The sequence below is a fragment of the Cryptotermes secundus genome, unplaced genomic scaffold (assembly GCF_002891405.2).
Source record: "Cryptotermes secundus unplaced genomic scaffold, Csec_1.0 scaffold136, whole genome shotgun sequence".
Classification (NCBI taxonomy): domain Eukaryota; kingdom Metazoa; phylum Arthropoda; class Insecta; order Blattodea; family Kalotermitidae; genus Cryptotermes; species Cryptotermes secundus.
In genome coordinates this window covers 671,268-679,725 of record NW_019718618.1, presented here as the reverse complement: position 1 = coordinate 679,725, position 8,458 = coordinate 671,268, and the positions used below count along the sequence as shown (strand labels likewise).

The 8,458-nt window shown below is 44.8% G+C and overlaps 1 protein-coding gene across 1 annotated transcript in view; it reads left to right on the top strand.

Moving 5' to 3' along the window:
• Positions 1-5,405: 5,405 nt before the first annotated feature.
• LOC111861709 (teneurin-a) overlaps positions 5,406-8,458 on the top strand; it is a 461,404-nt gene continuing 458,351 nt past the window's right edge. The window contains exon 1 of the mRNA XM_033750434.1: positions 5,406-5,451. The gene's annotated coding sequence lies outside the window, so the exon portion shown is untranslated. The remainder of the gene's footprint in view (positions 5,452-8,458) is intronic.

Genomic DNA, 8,458 nt, shown 5'->3' with positions numbered 1-8,458 from the left:
GGCCCTGCCCCTATGGATAAGTAGGTAATATAACTAAATTGTTCCCCCCCCCCTCCAGAAAACTAGCGGTGCTCGTAACTCTGCTGCCGTCCGCTGCGGGCGCGAGTGTTGTCAAGATGGCGTCTATAGAAGCGAAAGCATTCTGCGTTATTCTGAATGGAATGACGAGTTGCAGTTCAACTGCGCAGTGACAGCAGAGGGATACACCACAGCAGAAATCGGTTGAAGCGGGGTGTAAGCAGGTTGAAACAAAGGGCGCAACTGCAAGGGAAAGAGTTCTGGTCATTCACGGGTGACCGACGGAAGCAGGAGGAACTGAAATATCGGATCTGACCTTGCCGTGTGTCTTGTGGGACCCACACCGAGTGTCTATAAAGTTTCTGGACAGACTCTGTCAGTCTACGCGTGCTACACGAATAAACATTATATGGATAAAGAGAACTTGCTTCTTGAAATTGACGCCGTGTAGTTCGATAGAGGTCAGGGCAACACACTGTCTCAGTTTTCACAGTCGAAACATAAGCTGAGCTCCGCCTGCCACGTGCTCCTTGCTGATTTCTCGCTTGACTGATACGCAATGAAGAAGCAGTACAGTCCTCGGAAACGTCGAGATGTCTCTGAATTACACGGCACGGTATCCCAAAAGATAGTCACCGCTGTGAGAACCTCAAATTCAAGAAGTTTATTTCTGTGATTTTTTTGAGTGATTACTTAATTTTGAATTACCATGTACAGTAGAACTTGGTTATAACGTCATCAAAGGGACCTAAAAATAGTTTCGTTATAAACGAATGTCGTTGTAACCGAAATGGGCACTTCCACAGTAGCCTTATGTTAGTCACGTAAAAATCTACCAAAAACCGAGTTAAAATGTTGCATTTTTTAGTGAAATACATAGTTAAGTACAGACTAACGTAACATTAACGTGGAATTGCCCAAATGTGTAATATCAAAGACATATTACAGCGCTTTTCACTGACAATACACACCGCAATAATACTGTATATTAAAGGTAGGCCTACTCACCAAATTACAGTAGATTACATCAATTGTTGTGCCTTACTGTACCTAGATACGAGTACAGTAATCAGTTATCTTCATCTGTTTCCTGTTACTTGCCCAATACACACTTTCTAAATTACGTTCAATGTCCATATCAGAGAAATTCAGGAATGAAAATGACGTTACATACGAGGTTGATGCATTTGTGCATGTCGTACTAAGCAAGGTATAAAAACAGTTGCTTTATGAGGAATTAGTTCGTACCATTGAATATTTGACGCAATAGACAAGGTGTCGCAGAAACCGATGTTGCTATAACCAAGTTTTACTGTATATTAACACGTCACAGTGTTGATCATAAACACTCATATTTTTTTTATTTATATTTAGTCTTATTTGTGGTTTGTTCCCGATATCGTTTACACTTCGGAATGAGAAATATTTTAAGAAAATATTTATTAAATAATTCTACGCCCATTAAGATATTCGCTGTAAACCTGATGTTATTTGGACTCTGTTCTCTGTTTGTTATGAACCTCGACTCAGCAAACTAAACTAAACTGAAAGAATGTTTGGTGTGAGAGGTAGCACAGATGGGGGAGAATGTAGGATATTGGTGAGAAAGCCAGAGGGAAAGAGACCACTGAGAAGATCAAGACGTAGGTGGGGGGACAATATTAAAATGGATGTTAGAGAAATAGGATGGGATGGTATGGATTATACTCATTCGGCTCAGAATAGGGACCGGTGGAGGGCTCTTACGAACACGGTAATGAACCTTCGGGTTCCATAAAATACTGGAAAATTCTTGAGTAGCTGCAGAATTGGCGGCTTCTCAAGAAGGACTCAGCTCCATGAGTGAGTGAGTAAGTAAGTGAGGCACTGTGTGGGCAGAATGCAGAGATTTTAATTTTAAGAGCAGGTGGTACATATAATGACCACTTGTGGATTAATGGGATAATATCGTACTTTAATCTCACTATTCCAGTGTTGGCCTTCACGTGCATAGAAGTACCATATATATAGCGAAAATCATTTGACTTTGAGAGCGGCTAGCACAGCGCCGTGATGTTAGCAGTTGTCCAGTGAACTGCGCGTTTGAAATGAAAATGAAACATGGACTAATTACCACAGAAATATTTTTTTTTCTCTCTCTCTCTTATAGAAAGCAACATGTTGGCCTTCGCACCTACGAGACTCTTGTCATGTGGCTGTTCTCTTTGTTGTCGCTCGCTCTCCGCTCTTCCCTTGTCAGGGCGGCACGTGACATCTATGAAAGCGGATTGCCCGATCTGGACGTCTAAGCCGGACTTCGCTGCCACCAATTTATATGCTAATCCTCTACGGGCTACTGTGTGTATGCTGTTTCCTCCCTTCCCTCCACCCCTGACCGGACCTTTGCCGATTCGCCCTCGTATGTTTTTTAAACAACAAACATAACACACCCTTCCAGTAACAACATATACGTACACGCAAGAGAAGGGCTTTGTGATCTCGCCGTGGGTCGAAGAAGAGAGACTGAACAGTCATGTTTATTTTCCCGCATTTTGGTTGTTCTCAGTTTTCTGTTTCCTGACATTCGCCTCTCTATCTGTGGAACTATTTGAGCCCCAGATTGTCTTGTGCTAATCCAGAATGAAGGGTTCTCAAATTAGCAGGTCTTCACGCTACGGACAGCAAGTGCTGGAATGTGCTGTTGTTTAACCACGCTGTCAGCCTCGACACTGTAGTTTCGATGGCATGATGATCAGTGAATAGGGAGCAGTTTGTTGACTGAGAATTGGTAGGGGAAATCCATCCGAGTGCCTCTGTTCCTGGGATGGAACCCAGGTCGCTGCTGTGGGAAGCCGGCGATTAACCATCTGTCCTACGGCACGGCCTGAAGAGCTCTGTTATTCACAAGATGGCATTGGTCACGAAGTCGTATTACTTTCATTTCTGGCTCCTTCAAAACGAAATTTACAAGACGGCGCCTATGTCACTGCTAATGTAATATTATTATTTTTTATTGCTAGTGGGGTGGGACTAAGTCCCTTGTACTGCGGCCACTTCTGGCCTATTGTACCAGCCCCAGATGATAGGTGAGGGTGATTGTGGAGCAATTGGTGGAATGAAGATTGGCAGGGGAAACCGAAGTACTCTGAGAAAACCTGCCCCAGCGCCACTTTTCCACCGCAAATCCCAGACCCGGGATCGAACCCGGGCCGCCGCGGTGGGAAGCCAGCGACTAACCACTTGAGCTATGGCGCGGCCTTGCTTATATAATAACTCAAGAACAGAAGAACGGATTTGTATTAAATTTTACATTGAGAACTTAATATTAATTTAGGTTCATCTGGGCCAAGAGTAACGGGCAGCTTACATGAGTATCTACATGCGTTTTTGCGGTCATCTCGAAGCATAAATATTGACGTTGTGATAATGTGCTGCTTGATGAGGATTATCACATCTAATGGGGCTCATGAGACAATAATAGATGAGTATGGAGCAATGGTGGAATGACAGTTATCAGGAGAAATTCTATGAAAGTGAGAGATGAAACTGCCTGAGCTCCTTCTACCACGAATCTCATGTGAAGTCACCCCGAGATTGAACCCAGCTCTCCGCCGTGAGAAGTCATCATATAACCACCTTAGCTGTGGCGTCGGTAATTACTCCGTAATGATTCATGTTCTCTGAAGTCTAGCTGGAGAGTTGAGGAAGAAGAAGAAGGGAAAAGAAACGGGGTCTTAACTTTCTGAAACACGGGGACTGTATAACCGTCTTACAAGAGCAACATTTCCGGTTCCTCTGCGGCTCTTCTCCGCCTCCCCTCCCTCCCCCACCCACTAGAGGCGAGACAAAATAAAACGTAAGGAGAAGCGGAGGATAAAGTTCGCGACAGGATCATAAGGAGAAGATCGGAAATGGAAAGGTAACGTCGAGAGGAGGCGAGGAGCTTTTGTCAAAGACACGAGGTGATGAGGGCACAGGCAGACTCCGCAGCGCCGGTTCTCCTTGGCAACGGTTTCCATAAGAACACCTGCGTATTCGCAGTGGGGATTTCGCTTTTCTTTTGTACCGAAAATCATAACAAAAATTGTAACATAATCTCTTGTATAGCATCCTCTGTAACTTTTCAATTTCTCTTACAAAACGCCTTGAACACTTTCATAAGAGAAATTTCAAGTCGAATAATAAGTTCTCTTGAACAGAATATTTTTCCTTGGGCGTTACACCGTGTAGTCGGATATGATTTTAACGACAGTAACAAGTGGACGTCATCTGCTTAAACGGAACTACATAGATGTTGTCTTCAGGAAAATAACGGTACACATTCTGACGACCGAAACGTGAAACGTCACGTAAAATGTTCAAAGTTCTCTCTATACTAAATAGCGCAATTAAGCAATATGCCATGAAGGTATATGGGGGGATGGAGGTATAGCTTCACAATTCTTAACCTCGGCAGATATGATCAGCTTCACGCCCCTGCCGTATTACCTCAGGGGATTTCAGTTGTTTCTAAAACGGCTTTATACCTATTTGTGTTACAATTAACGGGGCACGCGGTAGCGTAGTTGGTTGAGGCACTATGCTACAAGCCGGAAGGTTACGGATTCAAGTACCGATGAGGTCATTGGATTATTTTTTTTTCAATTTTCCTAATCCTTTCAGCCGCACTATGGCCCTGGGGTCGACTCTGCCTCTAACAGAAATGAATACTAGGAATATTCTTGCGGGTAGAGGGCGGCCGGCACGTAAGGCTGACAACCTTACCGCCATCTGTGAGCCGGTTGTCTAGAAAATGTGGGAACCTCACCATCCCACAATCCTATGGGCCTCCACGGCCTCTTACTGGGATAGCTTTACTTTTTTACTTTTTTTTACTGTATTACAATTAAAGTTGTGTTAACTCAATTGGTACAGAGGCGGGCCGGACAGTCGAGATTTGATTCCCGGTATGAGCAAGAAATATTTCTTTTCTCCGCAGCGTCAAGACCGCCGTTGGGGTTCATCCTGGGGCTCTCTTTCAATGGATCGTGAATCTAACCACTTACCTTCATCCAGTTCCGAGGTCAGGAATGGTGGAGCTATACCTCCACTCCCACATACATGCTTATGACGTGGTGCTTAATTAACTAAACGCGGTGACAATATGGCTTTATCGTATAGGAGTAATAATTCTATGTAACGTTTTGCGGGCCAATAGCGCCTTGTTTTAGGCCACCAGAACTTTCTGCTGTATGAGGCATGAGAGGCTCTGCGCAGTGCACATGCGCGAAAACTGCCAAGTGCTGACGTGGGGCACGTCGCGGTTGCGCTGTAAATTCAGGGGTCCCACCGAACTGACGTCCACAATTGTTCTGTGTTTCAGAAGCGGGACACTTCCATATAAATTGTGGCTGTCACGAGTGACGCTCCATGAATTCACGCCCTGAAATTTGGAATTGAGAAGTTCTGCTTACAGTAAGTATACAAAACAGCATCTAGTATTTGTCAGGCAGTGTGGTCACCTCAATATATACAGGTTGTCTGGACGAAAGGTGTCCAAAATAGAATAATTAAATATCAGAAAAAAATTTATTATACACATTAATAGGTTACGCCATTACAAAGGGAAACTATCAACGTTCTTTTTTCTTTGTATATAACTTTCTCACTAAATTTCAATGTGGGCTCCCTTGGTGGCACGGCAAATATCCAGACGATCCAGCATGTTTGGTGTTACCGTAGCCACAGCGTCCCTTATGCTGGCTTTCAGGTGTTGTAGGTTGTTGCTCTTAACCTGGTAGACACTGTTCTTCACATAACACCACAAGAAAAAATCCACTGTGGTTAAATCTGGCGACCTAGGAGGCCAAGCGATTGGTCCACCTCTGCCGCGCCATCTCCTAGCCATCTCTCTGTCCACGCGATTCCTAACATGGTGGCAAAAATATGGCGGCGCATGTACGTAAGCCGGGTATGAAAAAAAATACTTTCAGCCTTTTCCTTTCCGATGATATCAACCGGATACGTGTAAGAAAATTAGTTTCCGAGATATACATTTTTTATTTTGGATACCTTTCATCAGGACACTCTATATTTACATGTAACATTCCTTAAATANTCACATAACACCACAAGAAAAAATCCACTGTGGTTAAATCTGGCGACCTAGGAGGCCAAGCGATTGGTCCACCTCTGCCGCGCCATCTCCTAGCCATCTCTCTGTCCACGCGATTCCTAACATGGTGGCAAAAATATGGCGGCGCATGTACGTAAGCCGGGTATGAAAAAAAATACTTTCAGCCTTTTCCTTTCCGATGATATCAACCGGATACGTGTAAGAAAATTAGTTTCCGAGATATACATTTTTTATTTTGGATACCTTTCATCAGGACACTATATATTTACATGTAACATTCCTTAAATGTATGTCGAGACAGGTCTGTGAGAGGAAGAACATTAGTGCCAATCATAGGCGGGGCAGGGTGGGAGTCGCGGGTGCGACAAGAAATTCCCTCCCTTCTTCCCGGATTAAGATATCTAAACTGTTAAAAATTAAGTTTCATATATCTCTGCATTTATGTATGTAATTAAGCAGCACGCCCCGAAAGCCTGCAGAAGAATGGAGGTATAGCCGTATTCATTGTAAGCTCGGCGGTAGATGATGGCTAGTACTCAGTTTGACGCTCCGGCCGCTTTACGCCCGGTGTCAGTTCGATAGATGGCTGGCTGGGCTCCAACCCCTGCTCTTATATCTTGACCTTTCTAACATCCTTATAGGCATTTTTGTGTTATTTTTTTTAAGTTCGCTTAGTGAGGGGTGGAGTCCAACTGGGTCCACTCGGCACAGCGGCCACTGATTGGCCTATTGTACCCTCCCCCGGGTGATCATGATGATGAAGAATTTGGTGGAATGAAGATTGGCAGGGGAAACCGAAGTACGCGGAGAAAGCCAGCCCCAGCGCCACTTTGTCCTCCACAAATCCCACTTGACCAGACTCGGGATCGAATGCGGGCCGCCGTGGTGGGAAGCCAGCGACTAACCGCTTGAGCTATGGCGCGGCCCTGTATTGTTATTTACGTCCTCTTTGCATGATTTGTTCTACATCTGCCCTTGCCGTAGAAATTAAACGTTCATTCGACTTAATCTTTCCGGATAAATTACCGAGAAGCACTTTTTGTGTTCCTTTTATGGACTCCGTCGGGAACACAGATTGTACAGTATCGAATGTTTGGGTCGTTAGTGAACACGTCGTGACGGCGTATGGGGGAGTGGACGTATAGAACCACATTTTCTTGACTTCTGCGCTAGTTAGAGGTGAGTGGTCAGCTTAACATCCCGGCCGCTTTACCCCCTGGGAAAGAGCTCCCGGTACCCATTGGATAGGAAGCTTGGTGGGTCCCAGAGCCGGCCTGGACCACGTGGGGAAGAGAAAATTCTTGACCCCACCGGGACTCGCACTCCGACCCCTCAGTCATCCAGCCCATAGCAAGTCGCTATACCGACTGAGCTATCCCGGCTCTTCAGATAAATGGCCTGATATTTCCCTGGAAGATACTGAGGTAAACTGTGAGAAACCTTAACCGGATTATTCTGTTTCCTGGTCGAGAATCGAACTTGGGAAAGGCCAAATAGAAGTTGAAATTGTCACTAGTTGAACCAACTTGTATGATGTATGATGATAGCATGATTGAATAATAATGAATCATAAAGGATCGGGAAGGAAGCGACCATGTCTTAATCGAGGCGCTAGCTGGGAATTTTCCAGGAAGGTCTGAGGAAAACCATTACAAACTTCCATGAGGATAGCCGGTGTCCTGGCGGATATGTGAGTTCAGATTGTTACCTGTAGCCGTGACAGGACTGTAGCATCCTGTACACAAGGTCTATGTTTACATTAACATAAGCAGGGGCTTTGAACCGTATGTGAGTGGAGCTGCACTGTACAATTTCCCGGTAAGGGACCTCAGTCCAGTGAAATAGAGCATCTGGGCGGCACGCGCCTTGAGGCAACACCGCGGGGGAAGGGGGTGATGAAGGATGGAGAGGACAGGTGGAAACCTATACAATCGAACCTGTAAGACCTATTGGATATCAAATTCTTCTTTTTTTCATCGTCTTCCTCTTTTTCTCTGGAAATCAGAAGCCATCAGAGAGAGAATCAGGGTGCAGATCCCTCAGGGGTAAACAGACATGTTCAAGCTCCTGTACCAACGCTTGTCGCGTGGGATTTTTCGTAGTGAGTCAGTGATTTTATTATTATCATTATTATTATTGGGGCACGCGGAAGTGTAGTAGGTTGAGGTGCTATGCTACAAGCCGGAAAGTCGCGGGTTTAAGTCCGGATGAGGTCATTGGATTTTTTTCAGTTGACCTAATCGTTCCAGCCTAACTAGGCCCTGAGGTTCACTCAGCCTCTAACAGAAATGAGTACCAGGAATTAATTAAATAATTTTCCTTGGGAGTAAAGCGCGGCCGGCACGT